Genomic DNA, 18,115 nt, shown 5'->3' on the forward strand with positions numbered 1-18,115 from the left:
CCCATCCGCAGTCTCCCAGAATATTTAATGTGTATCTTTTTGTTCCGTGGCAAAATGCTTGCTTTGTGTTGTGGATTTTTACTTTACGTAAACAGGGTTTTTTATACACTTCACCCGCATTAGTTGCAGATTCCGTATTTGCAAATTCATCTACTTGCTGAAATTTATTTGTAACCCTCAATTCAGTACACGCGGCACTTTCAGGTCACTTGCGGACAGGCACAGAGATGAAAAATCTGCGTTGCCCAGTGCCGAGGTGGAACGAGGCGACGCTCTGCCTTTGTGTTTCAGTCTTATATTGGAAACACGTGTCCTTTTCGCGGTCTGTTTGTTGTTGTCATCAGTTGCCACCGAGTCAATCCCAGCTCATGGGGACCCCGTGTGACAGAGCAGAGCTGCTGCGTAGAGTTTTCTAGGCTGTAAACTTTATGGAATCAGATCACCGGGCCTTTCTCCCATGGAGCCGCTGATGGGTTCAAACTACCTACCTTTTGGCGAGCAGCTGAGTAGTTACGGTTGCGCCACCAGAGCGGTCCGTTTAGTGCCACGTTTTTTCACGTTTTCATGCTTTTTGTTGATGATTTCGCCATTTAAAATGGCCTCAAGCACACTGCTGAAGTGCTGTCTAGTGTTCCTAAGCTCAAGAAGGCTGTGATGTGGCTTACGGAGAAAGTACGTGTGTCAGATGAGCTTCATTTAGGCATGCGTTATAGTGTTGCCGGCTGCAAGTTCAGCGTTAAGGAACCAACAGTGTAGATTAAAGAGGGTGTCTTTGGACAGAAACACACAAAACAAAGTTATGTAGTGATTGGTTGATGAAATGCTGTGACCAGAAGCTCACGGGAACCTAAGCCTGTACTTGCTCTGGAACAACGGCTCAGTTTTTACTAATTCAGTATTTGTTGCGACTTCATAGAACGTAGCTGCTGTGAATGACCTCACGCGCAGCCACCACCTGTCTACCAAGGAAGGCTTGCATTTTGCTGGATGCTGAACAGGTTTCAGCTGAGCTTCCAAACTAAGCTGGACTAGGAAGAAAGGCCTGGCGATCTACTGCCGAAAATCAGCCAGCGAAAACCCTATGGCTCACCAGGGTCCGATCTGCATCAGATCGTGGGGATGGCATGGTACTGGGCAGGGTTTTGATCTGTTCACTCTGCCTGGGGTCGCCATGAGTCGGGGGGCAGATCCATGGCAGCTAGTTTGCAGCTAACAGCAACAAGAAGCATGAATAGGGAGAATCAGCTGCATTTCTCCTTCTCGTTCCTTTTCATCTGTGTATGCTCTGATGAGGAAACCCTGGTGGGCGTAGTGGTCAAGTGCGACGGTTGCTCACCAAAAGGTCGGCAGTTCGAATCCGCCAGGCGCTCCTTGGAAACTCTACAGGGCAGTTCTACTCTGTCCTATAGGGTCATTATGAGTCGGAATCGACTCGACGGCAGTGGTGGGTTATGTTCTGATGATAGGTGCCACCCATGTTGCTACTTGTACCCCTACTCTCGTCACTCGTTTCATGGGTGCAGGTATCACATTTTTTTTTTTCATTAACTAAATCCAATGCTTTTCAGATTTCCTAATTTTTACCCAATGCCCTTTATCTGTTTCTGTATCTCATTCAGAACACCACATTATGTTTAGTTGTCAAGTCTCATTCACTGCAACAGTTTCTCAGACTTTCCTTGTTTTTAATGAGCTTGACAGTTTTCAGAAGGACTTGTCACCTATACTATAGTATGCCCTTCTATTGGAATTTTTTTAAAAATAATATTTTATTTTGTTTTCTGTGAAGGTTCATAAAGCGGTTTAGGTTCCCACTCAATAATTTCTACAGAAGTTGTTCACTGACGTTGGTTACATCCTTTACAATGTGTCAGTGTTTTCATTATTTCCTTTCTGGTTGTTCCATTTTCTTTTATCTACTTTCCCTGCCCCTTACATTCTCATCTTTGTTTTAAAGTAATTTGTTGACTATTTGGTCTCATATAGATGATTTTTTTTTAAAGGAGCACAGTACTTACAGGTGATAGTCATTATTTCGTGAGACAACCTGTTACTTAGCTACAAGGTGACCTCAGGGGTTAATTTTGGTTCAGATTTGAATGTCTCATGGCAATAGTCTCAGGGAGTCCTTCAGTCTCAACTGCTCATGTAGGTCTGTTCTGTTGTTGTTCTTGTTTAGGAATTTGAGGTTCTGTTCCATATTTTTCTCCCATTCTATTAGGGTCCACCTGTTGTTCTGACTAGAACAGTTGGCACTGGTAGCTGGGCACCATCTAGTTCTTCTGGTCTCAGGGTAGATGAGGCCATGGTTCATGTAGACTATTTGTCCTGTAAACTAGTTTTTTCTTTGAGTCTTTTGTTTCCTTCTTTCTCTTTTGCTTCAGACAAGTAGATACTAACAGTTGTATTGCAGATGGCCACTTGTAAACTTTTAAGACCCCAGACACTATTCACCAAACTAGGATGTAGAAGATAATGTTATGAACTATATTGTGCCAATTGACCGAGGTGTTCCGTGAGACTATGGTCGTAATCCTTCAAACCCAGGAAACCAATCCCATGAGGTGTTTATGCCCCTATGTGCTTTATTACGTATATGAATATATGTACATCCCCAGGTGTCACATTTTACTTAAAATCCAGCCTCCTCCAGGGCTGGATCCCCAGGTTGTCACAGAGGCAAGGAGAGGTGAAGTAACTTGCCCAAGGTTGCACAGAAAGTTGCTGGCAGAGCTGGGATTTGAATCCAGGCAGTTGGTTCCAGCCATGCCCTACTGGTTAATTCAGTCACATAGGAGGGCCTCCTGGGTGCCTGCCTTGTGATCCCTCTCAGGGAGTGTAACTAGCCACAGCTTTGCCTTCAGGAACTGGAGAGAGGCCAGGCAGGGGAGGGAAGGAGGCCAGGTACACACCGGTCTTCATGCAAGTTGAGATCGGTGTCTAGGTGTGCCAGCTGGGCTAATGGAGGTCCGGAGAGGATGCATCAATGCCAGGGTGTGTTGGGACATCGGGGCAGGCTTCCTGGAGGAGGGGCTTCTGAGGCTCTGGGCTTGAGACCATTCCTACCAGAGAAAAAGCATAGCAGCCGGTAGAATCTGTGATGCTTTGCACAAAGGCCAGTTGGAGCTTTGTGGGGGACATTGGGGCTGGGATATGGGGTGCCTTGGTTTTGTTGGGTGGGGGGAGAACGAGGGAGTCCAGGTTGATCCAAGGTCATTGGCCTGAGCAACTGCATAGATGGAGGTGCCTTTCCCTGAGCTGGGGTTCTTGTTGTTAGTTGATGCCGAGTAGGCTGTGACTCATGACAAGCCCGTGTACAACGGAATGAAACATCGCCCGGCCCTGCATGGTTGTTGTTATGCTCGAGTCCATTGTTATGACCACTGTGTATCTTGAGTGCCTTCCAACCTAGGGAGTTCATCTTCTAGCACCGTTTTATCAGACAACTGTTGTGACCTGTAAGGTTTTCACTGGCTAATTTTCAGAAGTAGGTCACCAGGCCTTTCTTCCCAGTCTGTCTTAATCTGAAAGATCTTCTGAAACCTCTCCACCATGGGTGACCCTGCTGGTTTTTGAAATACTGATGACATAGCTTCTGTCATCACAGCAACACGCAAGCCACCACAGTAAACAATCTGACAGACGGGTCGTGGTGAGATGAGGTAGAGATGCCTGTGGTTTGGGGAACACAGAGCCCAGAGAGTAAAGCTCTAACGCCTTCTTGGCTGGTAGAAAGATAAGAGAGGAGAGAGAATGAATGAGTGAATGAATCATAAGGGTCATGAGTTCTTAGGAGGCGGTGGCACCTGGGTGATAACCGTAGTCCCAGGGAGGAGGAAGATTTCCCAGAGAAAGGACACGAGAGGATTGAGAATCAATCTTGATGGCCACCCAAGTGTAGGGGCAGAAGCAAGAAGAAGAGCGACTGCTGAAACAGAGGAAGAAGGGGGGAGGAGGAAGAGGAGGAGGACGGGGCAAGGTCAGTGTCTTAGGAGCAAAGGGGGCAGTTCCCAAAAAGTCGTTGAGTGATGTGGCAAAAAAGTCCTAGCTTTTTAGATGGACTTGAGATCAGGTTTCCTGGTTTTGATGCGGTGTTCAGGAAGTAAGGATTTCAGGAGATGGACAAGTAGGCATGGGAGTGTGGTGAGGAGCCTTGGAGAAGGGGAAGGAGGGCTGCATGGATGGAAGGAAGGAGGGAAGGAGAAAGCTCTCGGTAGACAGAGTTTTTTTCTTGTCCTGTAGGAAAGATGCTGGTCCCTGGGTAGTGTAAGTGATTTGCTGTCGGCTGCTAAACTAAAGTTTGGCAATTTGAACCCACCTAGCAGCACCCTGGTAGCATAGTGGTTAAGTGTGACAGCTGCTAACCAAACGGTCGGCAGTTCGAATCCACCAGGCACTCCGTGGAAACTCTATGGGGCAGTTCTACTCTGTCCTATAGGGTCGCTAAGAGTCGAAATCGACTTGATGGCACTGGGTTTGGTTTTTTTGGTTAGCAGCACCACAGAAGAAAGGCCGGGAGATCTGCTTCCTAAAGATTACAGCCAAGAAAACCCTATGAAGCCATCCTGCTCTGTAACAGATGGGGTCACCATGAATCGGAATTGACTCTACGGCAGTGGGTTTGTTTGTAGAAAAGGTAACCTCAGTGGTTACTGTTGTATTGCCCTTCCTTACATTAACCAGTTTTATATCTAACCTAGCAATCTTATTCTAATTTTTTTTTAGTATGCTAAATTATATATAATATAAAATTTGCCATTTTAACTATTTTTAAGTGCACAAGTCAGCACACTGATTATAGACAGAGTATTGTGCAACGACCGTCACTGTTTCCAAACTTTTTCATCACCCCAAACAGAAACTCTGTACCCATTAAGCAATAACTCCCCATTCCCTCCTTCCTCTAGCCCCTGGTAACCACTGCTTTCTGTCTTTATGCATTTGCCTGTTCTGGATATTTCATATAAGTGGGAACAGAGACAGTATTTGTTCTTTTGTGTCTGACTTATTTCACTCAACATAATGTGTCAAGGTTCATCCATGTCGTAGCACGTATCAGAACTTCATTTTGCTTTATGGCTGGACAATATTCTGTTGTATGAATACATCACATTTTTGTTGAGCCATTCGTCTGTTGATGGACACTTGGGTTGTATTTCCACCTTTTGACTACTGTAAATAGTGCTGCCGTGAGCATTAGTGTACAGTATGTGTTCGAGTCTCTGCTTTCCCATCTCTTGAGTATATACCTAGGAGTGGAATTGCTGGGTCATGGGGTAACTCTATGTTTAACTTTTTGAGGAACTGCTGAAAACAGTCAGGCAGCCAGAATTTTTTTTTTTTTTTTTTAAATTGTACTTTAGATGAAGGTTTACGGAACAAACTAGCTTGTCTTTAAACAGTACACATATTATTTTATGACATCGGTTAACAACCCTACGACGTGTCAACACTCTCCCTTCTCGATCTTGGGTTCCGTATCACCAGCTTTCCTGTCCCCTCCTGCCTTCTAGTCCTTGCCCCTGGGCTGGTGTGCCCCTTTAGTCTCGTTTTGTTTTACGGGCCTGTCTAATCTTTGGCCGAAGGGTGAACCTCAGGAGTGGCTTCTCTACTGAGCTAAAGGGGTGCCGGGGCGATACTCTCAGAGTTTCTCCAGTCTCTGTCAGGCCATAAGTCTGGTCTTTTTTTGTGAGTTAGAATTTTGTTGTACATTTTTCTCCAGCTCTGTCTGGAACCTTCTATCGTGATCCCTGTCAGAGCAGTCAGTGGTGGTAGCCGGGCACCATCTAGTTGTACCAGACACAGACTAGTGGAGGCTGTGGTAGATGTGATCCATTAGTCCTTTGGACTAAGGTTTCCCTTGTGTCTTTAGTTTTCTTCATTCTCCTTTGCTCCCAAAGGGGTGAGACCAGTGGGGTGTCTTAGATGGCCACTCACAGGCTTTTAAGACTCTAGACGTTACTCACCGAAGTAGGATGTAGAACGTTTTCTTCATAAACTATGTTACGCCAATTGCGCTAGATGTTCCCTGAGACCATGGTCCCCACAGCCCCTAGCCCAGCAATTTGTTCCCTCAGGAAGTTTGTATGTGTCCATGGAGCTTCCATGACCTAGCCAGGCAGAAATTTTTAAAAGAAACAACCATGCCACCCTTCTGTGACTCCCTAGGGCTCTCAGGTAAACATCTAACCCCTCACCTCCCCCTACAAAGCATCAAGTTGTCTGGCCTGGGCTTATTTCCCTGATCTTAGTTCTGACCCTCTCACCTGCCTCCTTGCCATTCCTCACACACCAAGCTTGTTCCTGCCTCCACACCTTTGCCTTTGCTGTGTCCTCAGCTTGGACTGATCTCTCCATATCTGGGCTCCTCACCTTACCAGTCTCTGCTTAAATGCCACCTCCTCAGGGAAGCCCTCCTTGACTATCCTGACTAACTTCTTTCACCTCACTCAGTATATTTCCATTTTAGAATTCACCCCTAGGACTTGCCACAGAATAAACCCGTAATCTGTATTTATTGAAGAAATGAGGAGCCAGGTGATCTTTACACAGATTGGATCGTTTTTAGAATCTGAGCAGGATTTGAGATTTAGGAGAGAAAAGGAAAGAAAGTGAAGAAGGAAGCTTCTAGAAGAGGCAGGAGGGAGTAGTACTGAGCTGGGCTCAGGAGAGGGGTGTGAGGGGAGAAGATGTTTGTGCAATTGGAAAGGTGTTCAGGAGCTCAGCATGCACCTTGGAGAAACAGGAGAAGGAGGGGGCTTGTGGATGGATGGGTGTGGGTGGCAGTGGCATTGGGAGCTGGGGCCTTTTGTCTTTCTGCCTCAGGTCTTACACGCATGGGTCAGTTTTTAATTTGGGGGAAGAGGAGTTCTCAGGTCCTTTTGGGAACCTGCACTGAGGCCAGGAGCCTTTCCCCCAGAAAAACATACCCTTGGCTCTATACCCCAAAATTTCACAAAGAATTTTCAGGGGCTGGTGGATCAGTTTAAGAACCTTCGCAGAGATTCTGTTAGTAGCAACAATAAAATAACAGCCAGCACTTAAGTTGGCTTACCCTGCGCCAGAAACTGGTCTCCACCTCTTACAAGTGTGAATTCATTTATTCACAGAAGGAAGTAGGAGGTAGGTACAGTGACTTTCATCTCCATTTAACAGATAAGGAAACTTAGGCACAGCTTGGCTAAATGACTTTCCAGGCTTACAGAGCTGCGAAGTGGCAGAGTAGGGATCTGACCTGGGCACCCTGGCCCCAGAGCCCAGACTTTTAACCACCCGACCTTGCTTCCTCCTCCTTACTAAGGCCAAGAGGAAAGGCCACAGTTCAGAAGCTGCTGCTCTTCCTGTTCATTGCCCTGGGAGTAAGCCTGGGGTGGGGGTGGGGGGGGGCGGAAGTTGGGAGGCAGGTCAGGTGAGGGGAGGCGGGGCTCAGCTGGGTACCCAGCCTCCTCCGTGTTTGCCTTTTTATCCCCTTCTTTAACCAAAAGGTCCGGTGGATAAAATCCGCCAGGCGCTTCTTGGAAACTCCGTGGGGCAGTTCTGCTGTGAGTCGGAATCGACTTGACGGCAACAGATTTTAGTTTTGTGTGGACAGAAACCCTGGTGGCGTAGTGGTTAGGTGCTACGGCTACTAACCAAGAGGTCAGCAGTTTGAATCCGCCAGGTGCTCCTTGAAAACCATGGGGCAGTTCTCCATCCTGTAGGGTCACTATGGGTCAGAATCCACTCGACGGCCATGGGTTTGGTGGGTTTGTGTGGAGTCCTGGTGGCGCAGTGGTGAAGAGCTTGGCTGCTAACCAGAAGGTCGTGGGTAGGAATCCACCAGCTGCTCCTCGGAAACCATAAGGGTCAGTTCTACCCTACCCTACAGGGTCACTGTGAGTCGGAATCCAGTCGATGGCAATGGGTTGGGTTTGTGTCTTCAAAGGAGCCCTGTTGGCGCAGTGGGTAAAGCACTCAGCTGCTAACCGAAAGGTCAGTCGTTCAAACCCACCAGCTGCTCCGCCAAAGAAAGATGTGGCAGCCTGCTTCCATCAAGATTACATACAACCTACTGGAAGGGCAACTGGTTTCGTGCCTTCATGAACGTAACCGTGGCAGCCACAGCTTCCTCCCAGCTCCTGGATGTGTTTGTGAGCTTCTGAACTTGCATAGTTGATGAGTCAGAGAAGCCGGCACGCAGTGGAAGGTTAGGATTCCAAAGGCAGATCTGGCTTGGAACCAGCTGTGGGCCTCGGAGCAAGGGCGCCCATCTTTCTCAGCTTCAGTTTCCTCATGAGCAAAAGGGGCTGAATGTCTTCTTCTTGGAGATTTAAATAAATAACATGCTGTCATATGTGAACTGAAGTGCTGGATTTATGGCACTTACCATTATTGTGTTTAGAAATTCAAAATATTTCAGACCAGTGTCTATACCATATGATCTGAACATTCTAGCAAGGTGGGGCAGCTCCCCATTGTCAAATATGCTAGTATTTCTGCAGCTAATAGTTCTGTGGCTAATAGTTCTGTGGCTGTGACACTAAGACGGATAAATAAAGACAGACAGTGCAGGTCACGCTTGCCCCCAAGTGAGTCAGGAAAGAAAGAGTATGGTTTTCGGAGAGTTTTGGAGTTCAGAATTGCAGGTCAGGGTCTTAGACCTAAAATACCTACATGGTGGAATTGTTATGGAGTTTAATTGAGATAATGTATCCTCAGGTACTGGTTGGTAATAACACTTTATAAGTGCTAATTGCAGTTATTATAACCATTGTTGCTGTTATTGCTGTGAAGAGTACTAACCAGTCTTTAGTCCACATCTCCTAGAACAGACAGAGAGCAGCGGTGGTTCAGTGCTAGAATTCTTGCCTCCCACACGGGAGACCCGTGTTCTATTCCTGGCTGAAGCACCTTGTGTGCAGCCACCACCTATTTGTCAGCGGAGGCTTGCATGTTGCTGTGATGCTGAAAAGGTTTTAGTGGAGCTTCCAGACTAAGATGGACTAGGAAGAAAGACCTGGTGATCTTTTTCTGATGATCAGGCAGTGGAAACCCTGTGGGTCACAGTGGTCCGGATCCTGTTGTGTGCAGGGTCACCATGAGTCCGATTTGACGAGGCAGCTAGTGGCAACAGCTGGGGCAGACAGATTGGGCTGTGCAGTACGTCACTGCTTGTCAGACTTCAATGTGCACACACACTCCTTACGGAGCCTGTTAAATTCCTTGGGGATCCTGCTAAAATGCAGATTCTGTTTCAGTTGGGCATTTCTCACAAGTTCCCGGGTGAGGCTGATGCCACCAGGGGACCTTGCTTTGAGTAGCAAGGGCAGTAGATTGGTTTTCTGACTCTTTCTAAGTTGCTCTAAACATTTTGCAAGTGAAAGGAGACCTCTCAGTCCTGAGGCTAAAATAAGATCCCTTAACTCTTAGTTTTTGGGTTTGCCAATTTAAGTGCAAATTGAGTGTTAATTACTCTGCACAGAAAAATGTCAAGTAACCTGTACCACGAGGAGCGTCTTTTTAGTATCCTCTTCCTTTGCTCTCTAGAGGTGACCTCCAAGAGCTTTTGGGGTACATTCACTCAGCACCCCTTTTTCGTATACATCTTCCCCTCTTGACCACACAGTCCTGCTGTATGAATTCTACATCTTACTTTTTTAACAAATGTCTTAAAATTGTTTCCATGTCAGTAACCCAGAACTTTATTATTATTATTTTTAATGATTTACTGTGTTTTTGGTAAAGTTTTACCCCGCAGTTTACGTTCCCATTCAACAATTTCTACACCGGTTGTTCAGTGACACTGGTTACCTTCTTCACAATGTGGGAACGTTCTCGTTATTTTCGTTCTGGTTGTTCCATTTCCCTGAATCTAGTTTCCCCACTACCTTCCCTTCTCATCTTTGTTCTGAAGTAATTGTTGACTGTTTGATCTCTATAGGTGATTTTTAAAGGAGCGCAGTACTTATGGGCGATATTCATTATTTTATGAGCCAATTTGTTATTTAGCTAAAAAGTGACCTCCGGGGCTAGTTTCGGTTCAGGGTTTAAAGAGTATATCAGGGCAATAGTTTTGTGGAGGCTTCCAGTCTCAACTGGTCCAAGAAATCTGAATTTCTAAGAATTTGAGGCTCTATTCTATATTTTAGAATCTTTTTTTTTTCTTCAGAATCTTATTTTTTTAACAGCTGAGGAGTGTAATATTGTATTTCCCTACCAAACTTTGGATATTTATTTAGGCTTAGTTCCAGTTTTTTGTTGTTACCATGTATGTGTCTTTATATTTAAAGTGTGTTTATATGGAAAGTGTGTTTCTTGTAGATAGTATGTAGCCTTGTAGATAAGTATAGTCTGACAATGTATGACCTTATGACTAGAGAGTTTAGACCAGTGCTGTTCAATATAAATATAATTTGAACCACATTATCGTATGTTATTTTAAATTTTCTAGTAGCCACAGTAAAAAGAAACAAGAAATTAATTTTAATATATTTAATGTAAATCATTATATCCAAAACATTATCATTGCGACCGTATAATCAGTATAAAAGTGATTAATGAGATATTTTACAATCTTTATTTTTTCACAGTGTCTTAAAAATCCAGGGCGTGTTTTACAGTCAGTGCACATCTCAATTTGGACCAACTCCATTTAAAATTTTCAGCAGTCATGTGAAAGTAGTCATGTGGTTTAGACCATTTACGTTTAATGTAATTATCAGTGTGGTCAGATTTCAATCTTCCATCTTCCTATTTGTTGCATTTCCTATTTATTTCCTATGTTCTTTGTTTCTTTTTTCTCGTTTCCTGCCTCCTTTAAGTTAATTATTTTAGCATTCCATTTTATCACCACCATTGGCCTATTGGCACTACCTCTTTGTTGCTCTAGAGTTTCCATTGTGCATCTTTAACTAGGACTTTGGTTTTGATTCTGAGTGAGATGGGAACCATGGGAAGCTTTTGAGCTGGGGAATGACCTGACTTGACATATTCGTATCCACGTTTTTGGTCGCTTGGGCAAGAGTGTTTCTGCCGGTCAGATTCCTGGAAGTGGAATTGCTAAGACAAAGGAGAGCACATTTAGATTTTGGGAGGCCCTGCCAAATTGCATTCCAGAAAGGCTTCACCATTCTCACCCCTTGCAAACAGCAGCCAGGATTTATTGAGTGTCCTCTCAGTGCCAGGCTTATCCTGGATGCTGGCGACACTGGTGGGAATGAGCCCGAGTCGCGGCTGCTTATTAACTCTCAGTCCTCGAGACCCAAAGCAGCCTCAGAAGCTGCTTTGGATCTCTAAAGGACGTGAGGATTTCAGAGGGATCAAAAACGACGAGGCAAACAGATATTTTAAGCGATGAAAGGTAGCCTGGCACATACGAGGTGGTATGAGAACTGGCTAGATCTGATGCTATAACTGTAGGGAGTGGGATAAAGGGGCGGACTGTACAGTTGTCCCTCATTATCTGCGGGGGGGATTGTTTCCAGGACCCCCTGTGGACACCAAAATCCACGGACGCGCAAGTCTTTTATATAAAATGGCATAGTATTTACATGTACCCTATGCATTATCTTCTTGTGTACTTAAATCATCTCTAGAGTACTTGTAATACCTCAGATGGTGTAAGTGCCATGTAAGTAGTTGTTTCATCATAGTTGAAGACTTGCTTTCTTTTCTTTGAGTTTCTTGAGCTCTTCTGGGAATGATGATGCTCCTTGGGCATCAGCCGATGAGGATTTCCCCACGACCTTGAAGTTCTTGAGGCTGTTGCGCTTTTCAGAGCCAGCCAGCCATCCCCTACTAGCCTGGCACCCTTTCTTCTCCTCAACCCCCTCAGACTTAGCCTTTGAGGGATTGCTTTGACCACTTAATTGCTTTTTAGGAGCCATTTTTTCACAGATACAAAGGGTGCCTACAACACAAGTAGTGAATGAACGAGACACAAGGTAAGCAATGAGTACTGGAGCGAGACAGAGGATCTGTGAAATGGCGGGAGGCTACAGCAGGGGGTGCCTGCACATCACTTCATTCGTGTGGATTCAGCTGATACTTGGCGCTCCCGTGGCAAATTCAAGTTTTGCTTTTTGGAACTCTTTTTTTTTTTCTCAAATATTTTCGATCCCAGGTTGGTTGAACCTGTGGATGCGGAACCCGTGGATACGGAATCTGTGGATACAGAGGGCCGACTGTATTGGTTTGGGGAGCAAATGTGTGAACTCCCCATCAGTGTGATACACGCTGGCGTGCACTTTACAGCTGAGAGGTAAAATAGTAGTACTTCCCACATGGAGCTTGTTTGTGAGGATTCAACCAGAGTGAAGAGTATGTGGTTAAAATTTCAGGAACTGAAGTGGTTGTTTGACTGTCATGGTGGTGGGAGGGGCGACCTGACCCAGAGACAGTCTTGGCCCAAGTTTTGGGCAAGGTTTAAGGCCTATGTTAAAAAAACTTGGGCTGGAGCCCAGCCCAGACCTGTCCTCCCTTAGGCAAGTTACTTTGGGCCTCTGTTAACCTGGGGTAGATAACAGGAGAATATGCCCCCCAGGCGTGTCATGAAGGGTAAATTCAGTGAGGTGTTGGTGGCAAAGAGCTTGACACCCTCCTGGACTGTAGTAAGGCTTTGTAAAGTTAACTGCTGTTATTGTTGTTTTTATTGTTAATTTAGGGCCCCTAGTTAGTGAGTCTCTAGCGGAGCCCTGGTGGTGCAGTGGTTAAGAGCTCAGTTGCTAACCAAAAAGTCAGCAGTTTGAATTCACCAGCCGCTCCTTGGAAACCCTACAGGGCAGTTAGTTCTACTCTGTCGTCTAGGGTTGCTATGAGTCAGAATCAACTCGATGGCAACGGGTTTGGTTTTTGATTTTGGTTTAGTGAGTACCTATGGGGTCACATGAGTCGGAATCAACTTGACAGCAGTGGGTTTGGTTTGGTTTTCTAGTGAGTCCCTGGGTTGCCCAAATGGTTAAGTGCTCAACTACTTGCCAAAAGGTTGGCAGTTCGAACCCACCTAGAGGTACCTCAGAAGAAAAAAGCCTGGTGATCTGCTTCTTAAAGGCCACAGTCTTGAAAACCCCATGGAGCAGTTCTACTCTGCACATATGGGGTCACCATGAGTCAGAGTCCACTCAATGGCAACTAACCAAAAAAGAATAAAACAGAACAATGAGTTATTGGGTGGTACAAACAGTTAACATGCTGGACTGCTAACTGAAAGATTGGAAGTTCGAGTTTGCCTAGAAGTGCCTTGGAAGACAGCCCAGTGATCTACTTTGAAAAATCAACGATTGAAAACCGTGGAGCAGTTTTTCTGTGACATACATGGGGTTACCATGAATTGGAATCCACTCTACGGCAATTTTTTTTTTTTTTTAGTGTTATCTAGGCAATGATTGGAGCCCTGGTGGCAACAGTGGTAAAGCTTTCAGCTGCTAACTGAAAGGTCAGCGGTTCAAATCCATCAGCTGCTCCTTGGAAACACTATGGGGCAGTTCTACTCTGTCCTATAGGGTCGCTATGAATCAGAATCGACTCGACAACAATGGGTTTAAGCAATGATCAGATCCTTCCTTAACCCCAGGACTGAGGCCCCTGGGAGGTGAGGCCAGTTACTCAGGGTCAGGAAATAGCAGAGCTGGGATTTGAAGCCAGACTGGTCAGACCCAGGGCTCTTGGACTTCCCATTCCATGCCTCTGGGGATCTTCCAGGTTTGACGAACAAAGACTGTCCTCTTACATCAGTCAGTGAGCAAGATGGGTTATCAAAATAGCAGCACTAAGAAAAAGAGAAAAGTGATTAAAAAACAAAACAATACCACCACCAACATTAATAATGATAATGGCAACTCACCTGCCGTAACTCCTCAGGCAGCAAGACCTGGCCTGGCATGGAGCTATTTATAGTCTTTCTTTATCGGGTTTCACATGAATATTCATGTGTTTGGCTGCAGAAACATTAATGTTTGATTACAGGGTGCTGCATCAGAACCTGCTGGGGGCATTCTGTGATAGACAAGCATACACTCCATCACTTCTGCAAAGTCTGAATGACTCTGCATTTCAGTACCAATACCGGTTGCCATCAAGTCAGCCCTGACTCACAGCGACCTCGTGTGTCAGAATGGAACTGCGCTCCATAGGACTTTCAGGGCTTTCAATGGCTGCTTCTGTGGAAGAAGATTGTCAGGCCTTTCTTCTGAGACACCTCTGGGTAGACTCGGACTACCAGCCTTCCGTTAGCGGCAGAGTGCGCTAATAATCCAGTAGGCATGTAAATGCTGGCATGGCCAGGGGACTGTATAGGAAGCTCTCATTTCTTTTTTTTTTTTTTTTTTTGGTAGGAGTATCACACTGTGGTTTTAATTTGTATTTTCCCTAATGACTGGTGATATTTAGCATCTTCTCGTGCTTATTTACCATCTTATGTAGCTTCTTTGGTGAAGCATCCAAGTGTTTTGGCCATTCTTAAAAGTGGTTTTTTTTTTTTAATTATTATTATTGAGTTTTGAGAGTTCTTTATATATTCTGGATACAAGTCTTAGTCAGATAAATGCTTTGCAGCTATTTTCTCCCTGTCTGTGGCTTATCTTTTTCATTCTCTTAATAGTGTCCTTCAAAAAGAAGAAATTTATAATTCTGATGAAGTACAGCGTATCAGTTTTTGTCTTTTATGGATTGTACTTTTATTTATTTTTATCAAAAAGAGGTATCTATGAAATTCTGAGTCTTATCTCCATCTTCTGTTTTTTTTTGTTGTTGTTGTACTTTAGATGAAGATTTACAGAACAAACTAGCTTTTCATTAAACAGTACACATGGTTTGGTTTTTTTTTTTTACACATTGTTTTGTGACGGTGGTTACCAACCCCACGACATGTCAGCGTTTTCCTCTTCTCCACCTTGGGCTATTACCAGCTTTCCTGTCCACTCCTGCCTTCTAGTCCCTGCCCTGGGGGAAGCTCGAAATTCTGCAGGAGGCATCTGGACCCAGTTTGTCCAGTTTTTTGGCATGCAACTCCCAGTAAGACATGTATTTTACACATAACCGAGAACATACACACATAACATTTCTGTCTTCATTTCCTAGTGCTACCATAATAGAAATGCAAGTGGGTGGCTTTAAAGAGCAGGAATTTATTTTTTCTCTGTTCTGGAGGCTGAAAGCCCTAATCAGGGTCTCGGCCATGTCATTCCTTCTGTGGACCTTTCTCCTAGTTTCCTGTGTCTGCCAGGGATTCTTGGTGTTCCTTTGCTTGTAGATGACCCTCACATGGAGTCCGTCTTCCTCTGTATGTGACTTGCGTCTCTGTGTCTATTCTGGTTTCTTTATAACTCAGAGGTGATTAGATTTAGGATCCATCCTGTACTGGCATGACCTCATTAACACACCAAACCTGTTGCTATCAGGTCGATTCTGACTCACGGCAACCCCCTGTGTTACAGAGTAGATCTGCTCCATAGACTTTTCTTGGCTGTAATCTTTACAGAAGCAGATTGCCAGGCCTTTTTTCTGAGGTGCTGCTGGGTGGGTTTGAACCACCAACCTTTAGGTTAGTAGTCAGACATAAACCGCTTTCGCCACCCAAGGACCTTTAACAAAAGAAAAACCCTGTTTCCAAATAGGGTCTCATCTATAACTACCACGGCCAGGAGTTCAACACATTTTTGGGGGGAAACAATTCAATTCATAACATCTGAAACAGAAGTTTTGTGAAACAATCCCTATAGCCTACGTTTGAGTCAACGTCTGAGTCGCTCATTAATACAGTTTTCAAATTCTGTTGTGATTTGTGTGTGTGTGTGTGTTTAAATGATAGTTGAAACCCATTAAATTGACTTCCAGCACCTGGCTGCTAATCGAAAGGTCGGCAGTCGGAACTCACCTAGCAACTGCACAGGAGAAAGACCTGGCGATCTGCTCCCGTAAAGATTTCAGCCAAGGAAACGCTATGGGGCAGCTCCACTCCATCACACGGGGTTGCTGTGAGTCGAAATCAGCTCTGCAGCACAAAACAACAACTTCCTCACTTCAGTCCGGTCTCTGCTTAAATGTCATCTCTGGAGAGATACCCGCCCTGACCAACCTTTTCAAGATTGAAACCTCCCCTTCCCTGCTGCCCCCTTATCCTGTGATGTATTCTCCTCATAGCCACTTGTCACTCGGTTATACGACATTCTAGAGTAACTTACTTCTGGTTTGCTCTATCTGCTAGAATTCAGCTGTATGAGGGGTCTTCTCAGTGCCTGGGCACTGTATTGTTGTTGTTAGTTGCCCCCATGCACAACAGAACAAAATGCTGCTCCGTCCTGCGCCATCCCCATGACCAGTTGGGGGTCAGACCATTGTAATCCATGGGGTTTTTATAGGCCCATTTTCCTCGTATAGCAAGCACGGGCCTCCATTGACAGATGAGTGGTGGTCATGCATGAGATGCACTGGCTGGGAATTGAACCTGGGTCTCGCACATGGAAGGCAGGAATTCCTCCACTGAACCTCCAGTGCATGGTAGGTGCTCTCTAAGATTTGTTGAGTGGCTTTTTTTTTTTTTTTTTGCCCAGCTAGAAAGCAGTTTCATGTCATCCTTTTGGGAATGTGAATTGTATACCAGGTGTTGAATTGGAGGGGCAGGGTGGGTGGGGGCAGGATGGAGAGAAACTGGAGCGGAGAAGGCCATTCCTGGGAGTCCTCTGGAATCAATAGCTTGGTTGCTTGAAGCAAGAACATGTGCCTGTAGATTTATGATCTCATAAAAGAATTCCTCAGGAACAATGTGGGTTTTTCTCCCCTCCCTGCTTTATACTGGTCCCAAGTCTCACCTTGTGATGGCTGGATCGACTTAACCTCCCGAGGGACTCAAAAGGGCAGGGGCCCCTCTCGCTTCCTTTGCCTCAATTCCCTCAAGTATGGTTTTCTGTGTGTGTCTGTGTTTTCCTTTTATTGAAGTGTAAAGACTTCGGTGGGTTGTTTTTTTTTTTTTTTTTGCCTCTTATTAAAAAAAAATTTTTGTTGTTGAAAATATACACCAATTCAACAATTTCTACCTGTACATTTCAGTGGCATTGATTACATCTTCCAAAGTTGTGCCCCCTAAGCTTCCTATCCAGCCTTTCGAGTTGCTGTTGTCAGTTCGATCCCATATAGACAGTTCTTTAAAAGAATACAGTGCCCAAGGCAGACATTCTTTACTAACTAAGCTAAACTGTTGTTTGGTTTAAGGAAGGTTTCAGGGGATATTTTTGGTTGCAGGTTTAAAAGATTATTTCTGGGCAAGAATTTCAGAGGTTCATCCATCCTCCATGCCTCCAGAGAGTCTGGATTCCATGAGAATTTGAAATTCTGTTCCACATTCTCCCCTCCCCCCCCGGACCTATCTTCTATTGGATATTTGATCAAAACGTTGAGTAACGGTAAAGCTTCCATGATTTGTAATTTTTTTTTAATTGAAATATAAAGGAGTCTCTGCTTCTTAATTAGTACTTGATAACGCATTGTAAGAAATTCTGCAAACCCAGCGCATCTCCCATTTTGCTGTGGTTTCGACATCTTGCTGGGCCCGTTTCTGGCTTTGGGTAGGGAGGTGGGCGGAACAGGAGGCCCTCCGCTCGTCACACCTCTTTCCCTACGAGTGGCAGACGCAGAAGGGAGGCCACCGAAGGGTGGCCTGGGGGACCTACCTGAATCATGTAAGGGATACCCAGGTCTAACCAGGGCTGAAGCCTGAAGGTCCCAGTTCTTTCGGTCCTGACCAGGCCTCTGTATGTGTGTGTTGAAGGAGAGGGTGGCTTGTGGCTTGCTTCATGAGGGGAGATGCTCTGAGTGAATTTGCAGCCTGGAAAGTGTGGGTTGGAATTAAGTATTGGAGTGGGTGTGGTGTGTGAGCCATGGGATCGTTTCTTTTTGGTTTTTCCTTAAAAGTTTTAACAGCTTTGTTGAGATATGCTTCACATACCATACAGCTCACACATTTAAAGTGTACAAGACGATGGTTTTTAGTGTATTCAGAGTTGTCCAACCATCATGACAGTCTAATGTTAGAACATTTTCATCACCCCAAAAAGCAACTGTGTACCCCCACGTAGCCTTTCCCCATTCCCTCCTCCCCCAAGCCCCAGACAACCTCTAATCTACTTTCTGTCTATAGATTTAC

At 45.1% G+C, this 18,115-nt stretch overlaps 1 protein-coding gene and 1 long non-coding RNA gene across 4 annotated transcripts in view; one reads left to right on the forward strand and one right to left on the reverse strand.

Annotated features, from left to right (window-relative positions):
• BICRA (BRD4 interacting chromatin remodeling complex associated protein) overlaps nucleotides 1–18,115 on the forward strand; it is a 97,962-nt gene that overhangs the window by 13,220 nt on the left and 66,627 nt on the right. The gene's annotated exons all lie outside the window — the stretch shown is intronic.
• Nucleotides 1–18,115, reverse strand: part of LOC135232794 (uncharacterized) — a 20,528-nt gene continuing 2,413 nt past the window's right edge. The window contains exons 2-3 of one of the 3 annotated variants that reach the window (XR_010323352.1): nucleotides 15,851–15,967; nucleotides 1–3,062 (exon numbers count right to left, since the gene is read on the reverse strand). This is a non-coding gene — a long non-coding RNA (uncharacterized LOC135232794). Of the gene's footprint in view, nucleotides 3,063–8,351; nucleotides 13,745–14,421; nucleotides 15,968–18,115 lie in introns of those variants that run through there. The other 2 variants (XR_010323351.1, XR_010323350.1) reach the window with 2 other exon arrangements.

Source organism: Loxodonta africana, chromosome 11 (genome assembly GCF_030014295.1).
Source record: "Loxodonta africana isolate mLoxAfr1 chromosome 11, mLoxAfr1.hap2, whole genome shotgun sequence".
NCBI classification, from domain to species: domain Eukaryota; kingdom Metazoa; phylum Chordata; class Mammalia; order Proboscidea; family Elephantidae; genus Loxodonta; species Loxodonta africana.